Source organism: Mustelus asterias, chromosome 16 (assembly GCF_964213995.1).
Source record: "Mustelus asterias chromosome 16, sMusAst1.hap1.1, whole genome shotgun sequence".
Lineage (NCBI taxonomy): Eukaryota > Metazoa > Chordata > Chondrichthyes > Carcharhiniformes > Triakidae > Mustelus > Mustelus asterias.
Window position 1 is genome coordinate 10,584,448 of NC_135816.1, and position 19,082 is coordinate 10,603,529.

A 19,082-nucleotide genomic window follows, 5' to 3' on the forward strand; every position below is an offset into this window, starting at 1 on the left:
AAGAAAAGTCTTACCTTCCTGCAGTAAAGATTCTGCAGTCGGCAGCTTGACCAGAGAATCTCTCCCTGGGCTTCTGAGAAACTGTTTTTGACTTCAATTTGTTCTGAGTGAATCCAGAGGACTGGAGACTTCAACCAAAGGACTCAATTTCCAGTATCACGTGAGCATTAGTCTGTGTTGTGTTGAACTTGTTTAAAGGATTTTTTCTGTGGAAGGTTTTGGTTTTGATTGGAACACATTAGGTATATTTGTTCAGGGTTACACATTATAGTGGTGTTCTGCTTCTTGTTTGTAATTGATAAAAGATCTTGCTAATTTTCTTACTGTACATGTTAACTATATTCTTAAATAAACTGCATTTGATAAAAGCTCCCTAGTGGGTTATTTGAATCATACCTGAAGTATCATGCTTATATCATGCTTATCCTAGCCAAATTCAAGAGGCAAAACCTATGATCCAGGCAGGCTTTGTAAAACACTTTGGAGTTTCTAACCTGAGCCAAAACAATATTGTCGGTGCCGACTCAATGGGCTGAAGGGCCTGTTCTGTTCCGTTCTGTATGAATCTGACTCTGTAAGGTGGCTCAGGAATGATTAGTTCTGGCTTGATTGCACTCCAGCTCTGCCCAAATAGACTGTCAACAGCCAGGGTCCGAGGTGAAAATGAAGAATAATAATTTGGATGAGATACCAGTGCATCGATCAGTGTGAAAGTGCACACCAGTCGTGCAGCTTTGGAAGAAAGGATGACAAAGTTGGATAGAGAGAGGAAGTGAAGAGAACGTGCAACTTTGCAGAACAGAGATGTTAAGAAATGAAAACTGTTCTGATATTTGGATCAAATGTTCAAAGCCATCCCTGGGGACAGCGGTGCTGAAGTGAAGTCTGGAAATTCTGTTCTGTGCAGACAGAGCCTATTAATAGGAAACATTCTCAAATCCTTTGGAAAGCTAGCATTCGGACGATAAATATTCTTCTTACTTGCTAGGTTTATCTAAAAGTACAAGTCGTGAGTTCCATTGTTTTGGCAATGAGCTTTGGCGATAGGTGAACCTATTCCACAGCTGCAGCGGATTATTCATCGTTGCATTGCTGCAGCCAAGCTAAACAACACATGCTAAACTGTCTGGAACACAGATGACATCAGCAGCTTGCTGCGTCTTGCTCTGAAATGACTGCCGAGCACAGGAGTGATCCAATAACCTCGTCCCATTTGTCATTTATTCCTCAGGAATCACAAAATTGCTAAGCAAACGATTGGCTTTAAATGGAAAGCGTCGTGTATGTAATTGCGACTGCTTCTCTGTTAACCCTTTGGAGGTTCAGACTTCAGGTCAATCAAAGCGCTTGGGCATGAGGGAACGATATCTTTCCAAGCTGCTGAATCACGAAAGTTAATGTCATGCAGGTTGGGCGAGCTTGTTACAACAGGCCGAGAGACACAAACCTGTGTTTGTTAGGAACAGGAACACATGACATTCGACTCAACAATCCTGCCTGTTTTGTAATGACCAACCCAATCTTCGATCAGCTGGCCCAGTTCAGCTTGCTTTAGTTGGCAACATCTCTGTTTCTGAGTTGGAAGTTTGTGGATGTCAATTCCCAAAGCCAGATGGTGGACGTCCTGGAACGCTGGAGCCAGAATCCTTTGGATTAGATGTCACATTGAGTTCCGCACTCGCTCCCATTAAAGGCTGCAGTGAGTATACCGGAGGGAAGAGGTGGAATGGACTAAAGGAACCTCCTTCAATTCATACGCTTGGTCCCACGCTTGTCTCTGGAATAAACTGCCCATTTCAACGACAAAGAACAAAGAGAACAAAGAACAAAGAACAATACAGCACAGGAACAGGCCCTTCGGCCCTCCAAGCCTGTACCGATCATGAAGCCCTAACTAAACTAAAAATAACATCTTTTGCCCTTACTCAGACCGTATCCCTCTATTTCCTCCCTATTCATGGACCCATTCAGATGCCTCCTAAATGTTGCTGATGTGCCTGCTTCCACCACTTCCTGAATGTAGAGGGTTCCAGGCACCCACCACTCTCTACCTGAATACCTTCTCCTGTGCATCTCCCTTAAACTTTCCCCTTCTCACCTTGAATCTGTGCCCCCTTGTAATTGACACTTCCACCCTGGGAAAAAGCCTCTGACTATCCACCCTGTCTGTGCCTCTCATCATTTTGTAGACCTCTATCAGGTCTCCCCTCAACCTCCGTCTTTCCAGTGAAAACAATCCTAGATTTTCCAACCTCTCCTCATAGCCAACACCCTCGAGACCAGGCAACATCCTGGTGAACCTTCTTTGCACTCTCTCCAAAGCTTCCACATCCTTCTGGTAGTGTGGTGACCAGAACTGCACACAATACACCAAATGCGGCCTAATCAAGGTTTGATATAGCTGCAACATGATTTTCCAACTCTTATATTCAATGCCCCGGACAATGAAGGTAAGCGTGCCTTATGCCTTCTTAATCACCTTGGCCACCTGTGTTGCCACTTTTAGGGAACTGTGGACCTGCACGCCCAGATCCCTCTGTATGTTATTTTCCTAAGGATTCTGCCATTCGCAGCATAATTACACCTAAATTTGATCCTCCAAAATGTATCACCTCACATTGGTCCGGATTAAACTCCATCTGCCATTTCTGCGCCCAAGTCTCCAATCTATCTATATCCTACATGACTTTCCTTGATAACATATTCCACCAACTATTGCCCTTCCATGTTACTCCAAACTTCCCACTTTTGAACCATAATCTTGCCTGTAGGAGAGCATCGTCATTGTTGCATTTGGTCCACAACAGACTGGTCAACCTGGGATATCTGTGAAGGGTCCAAGTTCCAGGTTCAAGTCCCACTCCAGTCACGAGAGGATGAAAATCTAGGCTGATACTCTGATGTGGGACTGAGGGAGTGCTGCAGTGTTTTAGATGCCACCTTTCAGATCAGATGCTAAACTGAAATTCCCCCCCCTTTGTCCTCAGATAGAAAAGATCCCATGAGCACTATGTGAAGAGGAGAAGGACAGCCATGCCAAGTGAGCTGGCCTATATTTATCCCTCATCCTACATTACTAAATAAACATTATCAGGCCATAACCACATTGTTATTTGTGGGATCTTGCTGTGCGTGATTTGGATGCTGCATTTCCCACATTGTAACTGTGATGACTCAGCAAGGATCTTGATGGGTTATTATGAGTTTTGTGATGCTCTGAAGAAAAGTCCTGAAGAAAACTCAAGTCTTTCATGTTTTCACTGCCAGACCAAGGAATCTTTGAATATCCCTGAGCCAGCTAATATCCTCCATTTGCTTACGTCACGGATACCTGTACCCTACTGTTACAATGCAGAGGTTAATCCCCTTTACCTCCCTTTGTAATCTGGTAAAAGTATTTGGGAAGATGTTAACTGTTCTACCTTAACGTTCAGAGGTTCATTTACATCGAGACCTGACACTCACTTTAAGAGAATAACTAACAAGTTATTTTATTCAATCAACCGGAACTTTAACTAAACAAGTAACATATTAATTAAAGTAAGGTTCGACTGTAATGCTGCTCAAATAAAGACAAGGACCATTCATTACCAAAACAGTAATGACAGAATTTTAGTCACTTTCAAAGAAAATATACGACCAGGAAGCTTTTGGAGTTTTTCTGTTGATTTCTTTGTCTGTAAGGTCTTTCTGATTTGATACCCTTTTGTTAGATAGATGGAGAATTCTTTTCAGAGATAGTTCTTTAGCTGGCAGAGTAGAGAGCCGCTCTAGAGATGACCTTCTGTTCTGGCTGGCTCTCAGTTGAAATGCTGGCAAGCAGTCAAGTTCCTCTTTTTATAGCTTAGGTGACCTATCAATTTTCTACATCAGGGTTGGTTTGATGCTGACAATAACAGCAAATTCAAATTGGATAGGTTCCTGATAGCCGAATCTCCTCTTTAAACTGATAGGCTGTCAGAATGCAAAAACCAGCAAAGCCTGTTACCAAGGCAAGCCTGATGCTTGGTCCTGGTTTCAAATGTTGCATTCTGTGTACTCTGCATACCTGCATTTTAAACATTCCAGGATTGAACACAAAACCAGCTTTTAAAGGGACCGCACACTGTTTTATCCTCTCGCAGCTTTTACAATTCTTTCACACCTTTACAAACTCAACTTCACAACACTACACGATTGATCCCTCCGCAAACCACACAAATTACCCAGACGTTGGGTATGCACCTCCTTGAAATGTGAAATCTTCCCGAGGTTGGAGCTTTATTAGGTCTAATGAGAAAAAATGGGCAAATGACAGATCAAGAAATGGAGAAACCCCAATAAACGAACAAAGTTCGATGTGGAGTCAGGTTTTGTGCTTTGCCAAGGTGAGGTACATGACTCCAGCAGAAACTAGAGTTCATAAGCAGCATGGGCCAATTCCCCTCGACAAGGCTGCGGTGGGAAAACTGGGTCTTGGGACTTGTTTTACAACACAGGGCTGCAGTCCTCAGGAAATTCTTTTCCTCAACTTTCCTTCATGTCTTTGTGCGAAAGATGCTGGACGGAACGTTCCAGATGTTCTGATCCCGCCGCCGATGGCGCATCCCCGTGGCGTGTTTCCCGGCAGCTTGGGGTTGCATCAATGGGAAATCAATGAGCGACACACAGTAGGGAGGCCGGAGATTCCTGGCATTGAGTAGCACGGGATAGGCCAGAGAAGAATTAACCAAATTATGAAGGGTTTTGACAGTGAAAAAGGTGGGATTGTTTCCAGTGGTTGGAGAAGAAGTAACCATGGTGACATGAGATGAGGAATCATTTTTCTTTTATTTATTCATTCATGAATGTAAACATTGCTGGCAGGGCAAACATTTATTGCCCCTCCTTAATTGCCCCTTGAGAAGCTGGTGGTGAGCCGCCTTCTTGAAACGCTACAGTCCATGTGGTTTAGGGAAGAGGTTCCAGCACTTTGACCCAGCGACAGTGAAGGAAAAGCGATATATTTCCATGCCAGGATAGGTCGGCACGGTGGCACAGTGGTTAGCACTGCTGCCTCACAGCATCAAGGACCCTGGGTTCGATTCCCGGCTTGGGTCACTGTCTGTGCAGTGTTTGTACATTCTCCCCGTGTCTGCATGGGTTTCCTCCGGATGCTCCAGTTTTCTCCCACAGTCCAAAGATGTGCAGGTTAGGTGCATTGGCTGTGCTAAACTCTCCCTCAGTGTACCCGAGCAGGCGGCAGAGTGTAGCGACTGGGGAATTTTCACAGTAACTTCATTGCAGTGTTAATGTAAGCCTAAGTGTGACTAGTAAAGAAACTTTAGTGACTTGGAGGGGAACTTACAGGTGGTAATGTTCCCATGTATCTGCTGCCCTTGTCTTTCTAGATGGTAGAGGTCGCGGATTTGGAAGGTGCTGCCTAAGGAGTCTTGGTCAGTTGCTGCAGTGCATCTTGTAGATGGTACACATGCCTATCACTGTGCGTCGATGGGTGATTCAGTGATTGTTTAAGATGATAGGGCTGCTTTGTCCTGGATGGTGTTCAGGGAGGGGGTGCAATAGGGTTATCAGGGGATTGACCAGGCCCCCTCTCCACTCCTCCCCAAACCTTCCTGCCCCAGATCCAGGATTGAAAACCTTTCTGTATCACACCCCGAGCTTTCCTGCAATCCGCCAGCCTAAGAATTGAGTCTAGGTGGGGAAAGACCCTTGAGTGACCCTTTATCTGGGGAGTGGGTGGGCTTCCCATCTGAGGTCCTGTCTGTCCCAGCCTTAAATTGTGTTCTGGTGGGTGGGATCCCAGAGGGAATCCCCTCCATGCAATTTTGCACTCAACCCCGCCACCACCACCCCCCCCCCCCCAACCCTCTGAACCCCCCTTGGGGGTGGGTGGGGGGAATGTAAAATCCATGCAAGTAAACATCCAATTAAAATAGTCAGAATGCTCTGTGATAATTAGAAATAGATTCTGAATTATGATGTGGAAAATATTAGATAAGATAAATTCTATAATATGACACGCGACAAATCTCACTTTTGTGGCTGGGTTCATGAGTCTGAAAAGATTTACCAGGATGTTGCCTGGTATGGAGGGCATTAGCTATGAGGAGAGGTTGGATAAACTCAGTTTGTTCTCACTGGAACGACAGAGGTTGAGGGGCGACCTGATAGAGGTTTACAAGATTATGAGTGGCATGGACAGAGTGGATAGTCAGATGCTCTTTCCTAGGGTAGAAAAGTCAAGTACTAGGGGACATAGGTTTAAGGTGTGTGGGGAAAAGTTTAGAGGAGATGTGCGAGGCATGTTTTTTACACAGAGGGTGGTGACTGGGCGGCACGGTAGCACAGTGGTTAGCACTGCTGCCTCACAGAGCCAAGGTCCTGGATTCGAATTCCGGCTTGGGTCACTGTCTGTGCAGAGTCTGCACATTCTCCCCGTGTCTGCGTGGGTTTCCTCCGGGTGCTCCAATTTCCTCCCACAGTCCAAAGATGTGCGGTTTAGGTCCATTGGCTATGCTAAATTGCCCCTTAGTGTCAGGGGGGCTAGCTAGGGTAAATGCATGGGGTTATGAGGATAGGGCCTGGGTGCGATTGTGGTCAGTGCAGAATCACTGTGTTAATGTAAGCTGAATGGCCTCCTTCTGCACTGTAGGATTCTATGATTCTTGGATTCTATGAATGTCTGCAATGTGCTGCGTGGGGAGGTGGAGGGAGCAGGTACGATAGCAGCATTTAAGAGGCATCTCGACGAATAAATGAATAGGATGGGAATGGAAGGATACGGACTCCGTAAGTGCGTACGGTTTTAGTTTAGGCAGGCATCTTGAATGACGCAGGCTTGGAGGGCCGAAGGGCCTGTTCCTGTGCTGTACTGTTTTTTGTTCATTGCTGGCTGGAGCATGAACAGGCAAGACTAAAACTCTAGTGCAGTACCGAGGGAGAGCTGCAGTGTTGGAGATACTGGTTCTTGGTCTGAGATGTGAAAAGAAGGACCCAGCTGGATGTAAAAGCTTCCATGGCACCATGTGAAGCAGCTTCAGGGAGTTATCCCCCATGTCCTGGCCAACATCTAGCTTTGCATTAACAAACAACACAAAAAACAGATCGTCTTATTGTTAACCACATTCACAAAATTAAATGTTGGTGGATTGTGGGTGTTAGTCTGGGAAGCTGACAGAGGCAAAGCAGGAACAAGTAAAAACAAGGCTCAGCTTGCCTGTCAAGCTCACGCGAAAGATCCTGCGGCCCTTTGTGAAGCAGGTGTAGTTTGATGTTGTGATTAGGGGCTGGAGTTGATTTGTGAACGGCGGCTCGATGGGGAGGGGCCAGTTCGCTTGGATGGTTTAGCATGTGGTTGAGCATCACACCAACAGCGTTGCTTCAATTCCCCATTCCGGCTGAGGTAGACATGGGACCTGCCCCCTTGGGAGTGAAAGGCAACAGGCGAACCACCACTGACCAAGGACTGCCAAGAAGTTCAGGATGAAGAATCAGCAGGCTGTGTGCCAGGGCCTGCCTTTCAGGCAGTGTACACACAATATGATTTGCTGGGTGGCACAGTGGCACAGTGGTCAGCACTGCTGCCTCACAGCACCAGGGACCCGGATTCGATTCCTGGCTTGGGCACTGTCTGTGTGGAGTTTGCACGTTCTCCCTGTGTCTGCGTGTGTTTCCTCCGGATACTCCGGTTTCCTCCCACAGTCCGAAAGACGTGCTGGTTAGGTGCATTGGCCGTGCTAAATTCTCCCTTCAGTGTACCCGAACAGGCGCTAGAGTGTGGCGTCTAGGGGATTTTTGCAGTAACTTCATTGCAGTGTTAATGCAAGCCTACTTGTGACAATAATAAATAAACTTTAAACCTTACATTGTTTCACTTTAACATTGTTTTTACATTGTTTTACATTGTTTCACTTTAACATTGTTTCACTTTAACATTGCAGTGTTAAGAATCATAGAATAGAATCATAGAATCCCTACAGTGCAGAAGGAGGCCATTCGGCCCATCGAGTCTGCACCGACCACAATCCCACCCAGGCCCTACCCCCACATATTTTACCCGCTAATCCCTCTAACCTACGCATCTCAGGAGTCTAAGGGGCAATTTTTAACCTGGCCAATCAACCTAACCCGCACATCTTTGGACTGTGGGAGGAAACCGGAGCACCCGGAGGAAACCCACGCAGACACGAGGAGAATGTGCAAACTCCACACAGACAGTGACCCGAGCCGGGAATCGAACCCAGGACCCTGGAGCTGTGAAGCAGCAGTGCTAACCACTGTGCTACCGTGCGCTTAATGTAAGCCTACTTGTGACACTATAAATAACCCGGAGTCAAGTGAGTTCCCTTGTTATTCCTTACCCTGTACTCATGCCGTTTGTGTAAGTGACTTCCTTGGGCTTGATGGGGAAGAGAGAGAGAGAGAGAGAATTCTTAATTGCTTCTGCTTTGTATTTTAACAAGATATTAGGGCAGGTAACCAAAAGCTTGGTCAATGTCCTTAAGGAGAAGAGAGAGATAGAGAGGTGGTGAGGTCTAAGGAGGGTCTCCAGAGCTTGAGGCCCAGACAATTGAAGGCACAGTCCACACAGGTTGAAAGTTTCAATTGAAGAACAAAAAGGTTTTGATGCAAGCAACTGTTTCATTTTTTATTCATGGAATGTGAGCGTCCGTGGTAAGGCCAACAATCTCTGCCCTGGAGAAGGTGGTTGTGGTGTCTTCAGTCTTCTGGAGAAATTTGTTACAACTGAGAGACTTGCTCGGCCATTTCAGGAGCCAGTTAATTGCTCTGGAGTCACATGTATAAGCGGCATGGTGGCACAGTGGTTAACACTGCTGCCTCACAGCACCAGGGACCTGGGTTCGATTCCTGGTTTAGGTCACTGCCTGTGCGGAGGCTGCACGCTCTCCCCGTGTCTGCGTGGGTTTTCTCCGGGTGCTCCGGTTTCCTCCCACAGTCTGAAAGACGTGCTAGTTAGGTGCATTGACTTGAACAGGCGCCGAAGTGTGGCGACTAGGGGAATTTCACAGTAACTTCATTGCAGTGTTAATGTCAGACTGACTTGTGACACTAATAAATAAACTTTGACTTTACTTAAAGGCCAGATCGAGTTAGTGCAACAGATTTCCTTCCCTAAAGGACATTAGTGAACCAGATGGATTTTCATTAAGAAACAATCAATGATAGTTGCCATGGTTACCATTATTGAGAGCAGCTTTTAATTTTCGATGTATTAATTGAACTTAAGTTCCACCAGTTGCTGTGGTGGGATTTGAACCCATGTCCCTTGAGCACAAGTCCAGTCATGGTCCCATTCAGCCAACATTACTCCATGCTTTCATTCCCAGATCTGTTTTGTTAGGTGTGCTGTTTCTTTCCAATCATGGTGGCATAGTGGTTAGCACAGCGCCAGGGACCCGGGTTCAATTCCCGGCTTGGGTCACTGTCTGTGTGGAGTTTGCACATTCTCCCCGTGTCTGCGTGGGTTTCCTCCGGGTTCTCTGGTTTTCTCCCACAGTCCAAAGATGTGCAGATTCGGTGGATTGGCTATGCCCTCCACCTTAGTGTTTAGATGTGTAGGTTTGGAAGGTTAGCAGGGTAAATGCGTGGGTTAATGGGAATGAGGCCTGGATAGGATGCTCTGTCAGAGAGTCGGATAAGTCTCGATGGGCTGAATGGCCTCCTTCTGCACTGTAGGGATTCTTTGATTCTATATATTATTTGATTTGATTTGATTTATTATTGTCACATGTATTAACATACAGTGAAAAGTATTGTTTTTGCGCACTATACGGACAAAACATACCGTTCATAGAGAAGGAAAGGAGTGCAGAATGTAGTGTTCCAGTCATAGCTAGGGTGTAGAGAAAGATCAACTTAATGCAAGGTAGGTCCATTCAAAAGTCTGACAGCAGCAGGGAAGAAGCTGTTCTTGAGTCAGTTGGTACATGACCTCAGACTTTTGTATCGTTTTCCCGACGGAAGAAGGTGGAAGAGAGAATGTCCGGGGTGTGTGGAGTCCTTAATTATGCTGGCTGCTTTTCCCCGAGGCAGCGGGAAGTGTAGACAGTGTCAATGGATGGGAGGCTGGTTTGAGTGATGGATTGGGCTACATTCACGACCCTTTGTATTTCCTTGCGGTCTTGCGCAGAGCAGGAGCCATACCAAGCTGTGATACAACCAGAAAGAATGCTTTCTATGGTGCATCTGTAAAAGTTAGTGAGTGTCAATTACCAGGGGGGATATTATACGACATTGTCAACTCTCCGCCGCCGCCTGACCACTTTCCACCGCGACTTTGTTGTTTCACAATCTGTTCTCGCCAAGCTGGTTTCCCTGTAAAAGTCAGGTACACAGGTCACTGAAAGTGGCAATGCAAGTGGAGAAGGTAGTCAAGACGACATACAGCATGCTTGCCTTCATCGGCCGGGGTATTGAGTTTAAAAATTGGCAAGTCACGTTGCAGCTTTATAGAACCTTAGTTAGGCCGCACTTGGAATATAGTGTTCAATTCTGGTCGCCACACTACCAGAAGGATGTGGAGGCTTTCGAGAGGGTGCAGAAAAGATTTACCAGGATGTTGCCTGGTATGGAGGGCATTAGCTATGAGGAGAGGTTGGAGAAACTTGGTTTGTTCCCTCTGGAATGACGGAAGTTGAGGGGCGACCTGATAGAAGTCTACAGGATTATGGGGGGCATGGACAGAGTGGATAGTCAGAAGCTTTTTCTCAGGGTGGTAGAGTCAATTACTAGGGGGCACAGGTTTAAGATGCAAGGGGCAAGGTTTAAAGGAGATGTACGAGGCAAGTTTTTTTACACAGAGGGTGGTGGGTGCCTGGAACTCACTGCTGGGGGAGGTAGTGGAAGCAGATACTTTAGTGACTTTTAAGGGGCGTCTTGACAAATACATGAATAGGATGGGAATAGAGGGATATGGCCCCCGGAAGGGTAGGGGGTTATTGTTCAGACGGACAGCATGGTCGGTGCAGGCTTGGATGGCCTGGATGGCCTGTGCTGTAATTTTCTTTGTTCTTTGTCTCATTTTCAAACTTTTCCCTTTTCCAATATTATTTTTTTAAAAACAAACAACCTATCTTCTTTCATTTGCCCAGGGTGCAGAATGAAGTCAGGCAGGGACTCACCATTGCCAAGTATCAAGTACGTTTGCCTCATGCCTCACTGCCACTCCTTCTCGACTGAACCATGTTGCTGCCAATGACTCTCTGTACCACTGCCAGCATCCAGTCACAGTCCTCTCCGTGGGTGCACTCCCACCGACAAGCCTGAAGCTGGAATTGCAGCGTGCAGAACAAGGAGAAGTTTTTGTTTTTGACTCCCTTACACTCTTTTATTTTTTCTCTAGCATCTGCCTCTGGGAACTGCAGAGACGTTCATGCAGCAGGAAATAGCTGATTGGGAATCCTGCCTTTAATAACAGGTCAAACTGCTCCCATTTACTAGGGAGGGTCCTTCTGGCTGGTGCTGACATTCCCCACGGGCAAAGACGGAGGGATCTGGCATTGAGAGCCTCAGAATCGCTGCGCAGAGCAATCTGTGTCTGAGTTATAAACATTCCTCCCTCCCCAAATCTCCATTACTGTGTCTGTCACTCTCAGAGGAACTGCCTCATTCTGTGTTACAATCGCGGCTCCTCACTGCCTCTGCTGGCTAATCTCACTCATTTAGCCCAGACAGTTCAAGAACAAAACTCCCAATCAGCAAAACTCCCGTTATTTGTTCAAACATCGGATAAAGCCGCATTCATGCTACTTAAACCCATCTAATGCACAGTGATTGGCACTGCTGCCTCACAGCGCCGGGGACCCGGGTTCGATTCCCGGCTTGGGTCACTGTCTGTGTGGAGTCTGCATGTTCTCCCCGTGTCTGCGTGGGTTTCCTTCGGGTGGTCCGGTTTCCTCCCACAGTCTGAAAGACGTGCTGGTTAGGTGCATTGGCCATGCTAAATTCTCCCTCAGTGTACCCGAACAGGCGCCAGAGTGTGGGATTTTCATAGTAACTTCATTTAAGTGTTAACTTAAGCCTACTTGCGATACCAATAAATAAACTAAACTGATACCTGTGAAAATAACAGTTAAGCCATACTCACACTTATACACTCATGTGAAAAGTCTGTCGAGGTAATGAGTCAGCTGTGGATCAGTTGAAAGGTATGTTTACCCTTCAGATAGAAGGTTCAAACCCTATTTCAGCACTTTGAGAGAACGACACGTGTTTCGATGTTTCATCATCACTGGGTGTTGCTTCCCAGACAATGACTTATTCTTAAAGAGTAGTCACGGTTGTCATGTAGAAATGTGGCAGCCAATTTGTGCACAGCAAGCTCCCACAAACTGCAGTGGGGATAAAGAACAGATAACCTGTTTCTTGACTGATTGAAGGATAAATATTGGCCACAGGACAAAGGGGAGGACAAAGCCTTCTGATTTGCAGAATAGCACAGAGTCATAGAGGTTTACAGCATGGAAACAGGCCCTTTGGCCCAACTTGTCCATGCTGCCCCTTTGTTTTTAACCACTAAGCTCGTCCCGATTGCCCGCATTTGGCCCATATCCCTCTATACCCATCTTACCCATGTAACGGTCTAAACATTCATAAAAGACAAATTTGTACCCATCTCTACTACTACCTCTGGCAGCTTGTTCCATACACTCACCACCCTCTGTGTGAAAAAATTGTCCTTCTGGACTCTTTTGTATCTCTCCCCTCTCACCTTAAACCTATGTCCCCTAGTTTTAGACTCCCCTACCTTTGGGAAAAGGTATTGACTATCATGCTGATCTGTGCCCCTCATTATTTTATAGACCTCTATAAGGTCACCCCTAAGCCTTCTACGCTCCGAAGATAAAAGTCCCAGCCTATCCAGCCTCTCCTTATAATTCAAACCATCAAGTTCCGGTAGCATCCTAGTAGATCTTTTCTGCATTCTTTCTAGTTTAATAATATTCTTTCTATAATAGGGTGACCAGAACTGCACACAGTATTCCAAGTGTGGCCTTACCAGTGTCTTGTACAACTGTGTCTCCAATCTTGGTGTCATCTGCAAACTTACTAACCATGCCTCCGAAATTCTCATCCAAATCATTAATATAAATGACAAATAACAGTGGACCCAGCACCGATCCCTGAGGCACACCGCTGGTCACAGGCCTCCAGTTTGAAAAACAACTCTCTACAACCACCCTCTGTCTTCTGTCATCCAGCCAATTTTGTATCCATTTGGCTACCTCACCCTGGATCTTGTGAGATTTCACCTTATGCAACAACCTACCATGCGGTACCTTGTCAAAGGCCTTGTTAAAGTCCATGTAGACAACATCAACTGCACTGCCCTCATCTACCTTCTTGGTTATCCCTTCAAAAAACTCAATCAAATTTGTGAGACATGATTTTCCACTCACAAAGCCATGCTGACTGTCCCTAATCAGTGCTTGCCTCTCTAAATAGTGTCATGGGATCTTTTACATCCATCTCCCAGGACATGTGAAGCCTCAGTTTCAGATGTTATCTGGGAGACGGTAACTCCAAAAGTGCTGCACTACCAGCCCTGGAACTGTGGGCTTAGACTGTGGAGTTCAATCTCTGCAGTGGATCTGACTACATCATCCAGGCTACCACTTCCCAGTGAGGTGTTGAGGGATTGCCAGCCGCACTGCCAGAAGTACCATCTTTCAGATGAATGTCGGAGGCCCCATGGGCATGATTTGAAGAAGGGAAGTTGTCTCCATCTCCCAGTCTGATTGCCAGCCTATTCCCAGTCACTGGACAACCCTGAGTGGGAAAAACTTGGTTCCTTTTCCTTCTCCAAGCATGGAGACACTGGGTGTCTTGTCATAGAATCATAGGATTGTTACAGCATAGCAAGGGACCCTTCATCTCACTGCCATAGAGTCATAGAGTGTGATTCCATCTGCCTTCTTAATGACCTGCTATGGTGAGCGGGTGGGTAAGTGGAGCTGAGTCCAGAAAAAGATCAGCCATGATCTTATTGAATGGCAGAGCAGGTTCGAGGGGTCAGATGGCCAACTCCTGATCCTAGTTCTTATGTTCTTATAGGGCAGAATCTCCCATCCCGCCCACCACGGGAATCGTAGCGGGTGGGGGCGGATCATGCGAAGCTCTGTGGACCTCCAGCGGAAAATTCCGGCCTTGGGGCGAGCACGGCTGGAAAATCCCGCCCATAGAGTTTTACAGAACAGAAAGAAGCCCTTCGGCCCATCGTGTCTGAGGTGGACATCAAGCGCCTATCTAGTCTAATCCCATTTTCCAGCACTTGGTCCTTGGCCTTGCATGCCATGGCATTTCAAGTGTTCATCTAAATGCTTCTTCAATGTTATGAGAGTTTCTGCCTCTACCACCCTTTCAGGCAGTGAGTTCCAGATTCCCAGAACCTTCTGGGTGAAAAAGGTTTACCTGAAATCCCCTCGAAATCTCCAGCCCTCACGTTAAATCAATGTCTCTGGTTAATGACCCCTCGACTGAGGGGAAACATTTCTTTCTTTCCACCCTATCTATGTCCCTCATAATTTTGTACACCTCAGCCAGCCTTCTCTGCTGCAAGGAAAACAACCCCAGCCTAACCAACCTCTGCTCATTGCTGAAACGCTCCATTCCAGGCAGCATCCTGGTGAATCTCCTCTGCACCCTCTCCAGTGCAATGTGTCTGTACCGGCCCCTCCCTTTTACTTCACAGTGTGAATTGAAGCAACAATCTCAGGAACCACGGTGATGTTCTCACAATAAGGGACATTGTAGTTTGGTATCAGCCCAACAGGTAGAGGCTGAACGGTTTGTGTGACCTGCTGGCCGTCGCTATTTTAATATGCAGCCCTTGGCACAATCCAGTGAAGGGAAACCCTGTAACATAGAGAAATAAAGGGCAGAATTTTCCCTTCCCCCACCGCCCGGGTGGGGGTGAACCATGGAAATGTCCGTTGACCTCGGGCAGGATTTTCCGGTCTTGGGGGGAGCGTGGCCAGAGAATCCCACCCAGAAACTAGAAGCAGGAGTAGGCCATTTGGCTCTCAGTGCCTGCTCCCCCATTCATTATGAGCACGGCTGATCATCGAATTCAATATCCTGATTCCCCCCTTCCCCCCATATCCCTTGATCCCCTTAGCCCCAAGAGCTATATCTAATTTCTTCTTGAAATCTCACAATGTTTTGGCCTCAACTACTTTCGATGGTAGTGAATTCCACACATTCATCACCCTCTTAGAGGTGGCACAGTGGTTAGCACTGCTGCCTCACAACGCCAGGGACCCAGGTTCAATTCCCAGCTTCGGTCACTGTCCGTGTGGAGTCTGCACGTTCTCCCCATGTCTGCGTGGGTTTCCTCCGTGTGCTCCGGTTTCCTCCCACAGTCCAAAGATGCGTGGGTTAGGTTGATTGGCCATGCCAAATTGCCACTTAGTGTCAGGGGGACTAGCAGGGCAAATATGTGGGGCTGCAGGAATAGGGGCTGGGTGGGATCGTGGTTGGTGCAGACTCGATGGGCTGAATGGCCTCCTTCTGCACTCTAGGGATTCTACGATTCTCTGGGTGAAGACATTTCTCCTCACCTCAGTTCTGAAAGGTCCTTATCCTCAAACTATGATCCTTAGTTCTGGACTCCCCCACCATCGGGAACATTGGGCTGTGCCTCCGCTGACTGACCCTGACGGAACACAGTGGAGAAAATTCTACTGGGGATATTCCACACGCCGCTCGGTTTTCGCCTCCACTCTGAAGCAGCTCACGCAGGGCGTTGTCTGAGAGTTTCAGCAATGCTGAAGTGCAAGGTGTTGTTACTCTGCCACCAGTTTCCAAGCTCTCCCTTTATCTGGCTGTGCTCGGATCTGCTGAATGAGCAATAGCTTAGTGCTTTCAGAGAGAGGGGTTTAATCTCGGGGAGAGAAAGCTGTGTGCTGACGTGGTGAAGCAATTCATAAAATAAGATAAGGATTAAGCAGGACAAACAGAACAGTGTGTCATGTGCCAGTACAGTAAAGCTTCTATTTGTCAGGAAAAATAAATTATAGATTAAAATGTTTGAACGCAGCAACCAAAGCTGCTCGCTAAATAAACTCAATGAGTAATATACAAAATGCTATATCCTGTTTTTCTTAAAGCAAACAGCATTTGCACTGCGATTATCGATGGGGAGATAGCAGTATCTGTAATGCGACTATAATAAGCCTTAATGACCAATCACTGTTCGAATCTAAGTGAGTTGGTATCAGCTGGGACCGGCCTTGTTGCAAAATATCCCACGGCCATTATTTGAAGGACAGTAAATGAGATCCCCTGAATCTCCTGGCCAATGTCTATTCCCCAACAAACGGCGGAAACAAATGATTTGATCACTGACCACTGAGGACAGCACGGTGGCACAGTGGTTAGCACTGCTGCCTCACAGCGCCAGGGACCCGGGTTCGATTCCCGGCTCGGGTCACCGTCTGTGCGGAATGTGGTGAACCATAGTTGGTTACCACTATGGGTACTGAACCATAGATGGTCAGCACTATGGGTATTTGTAGATATGTTACTGTTGTCACTGTTGGGGTTAGGGTTGGGCTGTTCTACCTGTTGATATTGTTCTGTGGTACACTCCAGTTGGCTCCGCCTACCTGGAGAAGTATAAAGGTCACTGCACTGCCTGGTGACCCTTTAGTCTGGGGTTGTATTGTATATAGTGTGCTCCATTCTTGTTAGTAATAAAAGCCTTTATTTCCCGGGTACAATCTAGCCTCCCGAGTGATTTAATCGCGCATCACGGAGTTTGCACGTTCTCCCCGTGTCTGCCTGGGTTTCCTCCGGGTGCTCCGGTTTCCTCCCACAGTCTGAAAGATGTGCTGGTTAGGTGCCATGGGGTAAATTCTCCCTCAATGTATCCGAACAGGGGCCGCAGTGTGGCAGCCAGGGGAATTTCACAGTAACTTCATTGCAGTGTTAATGTAAGCCTTACTTGTGACTAATAAATAAACTTTAACTTTAACACATTGCTGTTTGCGGGAGCTTGCTGTGTGCAAATTGGCTGCTGCGTTCCCTACACTACAGCAATGACCACACTTCCAAAGTGCTTATGAACATACAAAATAGGAGCAAAATTAGGCCATTCGGTCCCTCGGGCCTGTTCCGTCATCCAATAAGATGCCGTCTGATCTGTTTGTGTTTTGAATTCCACATCCCCATCAACCCCAATGATCTTTGATTCCCTTGGCTGACAAGAGTCTGCCTAAATCTGACTCAAAAATATTCAATGACCCCGCCCCCACCGCCTACTGAGGCAGAGGGTGGGATTTTCCAGCCGAGCTCACCACAAAGCCGGAGAATCCCGCCCAAGATTAACGGACATTTGCAAGGGCGGTGTCCTGCACTCTGTGATTCCCATGGTGGACGGGGACAGAGAAACTTCGCAAAGAGAGTTCCAAAGTCTCACAAATCCTCTGAGAGAAAATAATTCTCCTCATCTCTGACCTCACAGAGCGACCCTTCATTTTAAAACAGCGCCCCTTCGTTCCGGACCCAACCACAAGCGGAAACATCCTTTCCACATCCACCTTGCCGAGACCATACAGGATCTTTCAGACTTAATTAAGTCCCCCGCTCACTCTTCCAAACTCCAGTGGAAACAAGTCCAGTCTGTCCAACCTATCCTTGTAAGACCAGGTGTCAATCTGGTAAACCTCCTCTGAGCTGCCTCCAATATTTAATTGGCTGTAAAGCACTGAAGGAAATATAAATCCTCTCTCTCTCTCTGATCACAGTGAGCTGGGGAGGGGAATCATAGAGTCCCTACAGTGCAGAAGGAGACCATTCAGCCCATTGAGTCTGTACCGACCACAATCCAACCCAGGCCCTATTTCCGTAACCCCTCATATTTACCCTGCTAATCTTTCTGCACTGTAGGGTTCCTATGATTCTATGACGGAGGTGGACATCACATACAGGCCCAATCCAGATGTCTTTTTTAATGGAGATTGACCAAGTTCAAAAGCAGTAATTAACCCTCGCTGTATTTTCCTGTGTTCTACACCGGGGCCTGGCAGGAAGATAATGGTGGTGTCCTAGTTAACTAGTTAATTCTACAAATCACATTGGAGATGGAATTTTCAGAATTGTATGAATCTGAAACAATTTTCCTCATCGGTTACGTTCACTGGGAAAGAGTCGGGAAGAGTTGGCTTTTCTGGAGTTGCTCGATGGACTATTTCCTTGTCCCAGTGTTACAATTTGTCAATTCAACACCGATACACTGGCCCATGACTCCGGGCCAGTTGTACGATTCAGTGGGTCGGTGCCCATCTCATTGAGTCTGACCTGTGGCCTGACTGTGGAATCTCAGTGAATCGTTCCCAATCTTTTCACAGAGACTGAGCACCCAGGAATGTTGATGCCCAAATAATAATTGGATAATATAGTTTGTGTTCATCATAATAATGGAAAATACTACATTGGAATGTCAGTCTGTGTGTCTCAAAGACTAGAATACAAAGGGGAACTCAACCATAGAATCCCATCAGTGTAGGAGGAAGCCATTTAGCCCATCAAGTCTGCATTGATTCTCCGAAGGAGCATCTCACCCAGGCTCACCCCATCCCTGTAACCCCACAGATTTACCCCACTAATCCACCTAACCTACACATCTTTGTACACTAAGGGACAATTTACCATGTCCAATCCACCTAACCTACACATCTTTGGACACTAAGGGGCAATTTACCATGGTCAAGCCACCTGATCACATCCTTGTACCATGAGACGAAACTGGAGCATCCAGAGGAAAACCACGCAGACACAGGGAGAACATGCAAACTCCACACAGGCAGTGACCCAAGCTGGGAATCAAACCCAGGTCCCTGGTGCTGGGAGACAGCAGTGCTAACCACTGTGCTACAGTGCCGCCAATTCAAGACAAAGGAATACTGAAAGGAGAGTTGGAAATCCTGGAGGAGGAGCCTTGCTGAAAACAATTGAGGGAAAGCAATTTTTGCCAGATGATTCTAAATGCATCTTTTGAGAGTGGACTTTGGAAACACTTGAGTGGAAGCCGGAATACAGTGAGATCAATTGGCTCACAGAATAATAATCATCAGGGGGGA